Source organism: Echinops telfairi, unplaced genomic scaffold (genome assembly GCF_000313985.2).
Source record: "Echinops telfairi isolate 266 unplaced genomic scaffold, ASM31398v2 ScPeMD7_2;HRSCAF=8, whole genome shotgun sequence".
Taxonomy (NCBI): Eukaryota; Metazoa; Chordata; class Mammalia; order Afrosoricida; family Tenrecidae; genus Echinops; species Echinops telfairi.
Window position 1 is genome coordinate 12,155,509 of NW_022103898.1, and position 990 is coordinate 12,156,498.

Sequence of the window (990 nt, forward strand, 5' to 3'; positions counted from 1 at the left end):
CCAGGCCCCCAGCCCACCCTGGGTTCCCGCTCTGTGGCCTCATTTGGATGTAGCTGGCAACTTGCTTCGCTGTCCTCCTCCGGGGATTCCATCCTTGTTTGTCGCAATAAAGGCTTCCAAACTGTCTTTGCAGCACCGTCTCCCTTCCTGAAAGTCAGACCATGCCTTCCCACTGGGGCCTCAGAATAAAACCCTGATAATACAACACTCCCATTCCAGAGATGGGAACACTGAATCTCAGCAGGGGCAGGACCGGGCTGTTCAGCTGCTGACACCATCGATATGCCGGACCGGGTAATTCTCTGACTTGTGGCTGTCCTGGGCACTGCAGGACAGTTAGCAGCACCTCCGGTCTCCACCCATTAGAAACCAGGAACACACACTCTACCATCCCATGCTGGTGACTGTCAAAACTGGCATGGGGAGGCCCTGGGGTAGAGTACCAGTTAGGCTATAAACTCAGACCTGGAGATGCCAAACAACAGAGGCAGAAACTAAATAGCAGGTTCTTTTCCTCCTGGTACAGTTCCCCAGGGAGGCTGTTCAGGGTTGGTTTCACAGTGTTGTTCTCAGACCGTGTTCAGGCACCCATTCGCCATGCCTGGGATGTCACCCTGGTTGGCACCATCTGAGATGGAGCATCTGAGATGGAGCATCTAAGATGGAGCATTTGAGATGGAGCAGCAGTGTGGTCTGTGGAAGGCTCTGTTCTCCCCTTAAGTGAAAATCCCAGAGGGCTCTCTTCTTATATCCCATATGACCACTCCTAGCTGGAAGGGAGGCTGGGTCCTAGCTTTAGCTGGATGGCCACGTACCCCTTTGACATCGCTCCTCCTGCTAAGAAGTTACAATTCTGTTTCAGTGGGAGTCGCCAGAGGCCTCAGAATCAAAGACTGAGATTTGGAGCCGATCTGCGGACCCCAGATCAGGGCTCTTTCTTGCATGTACTGCATCTTGGGAGCCAACAAGGGGGCAAGAAACCTTCTCTGA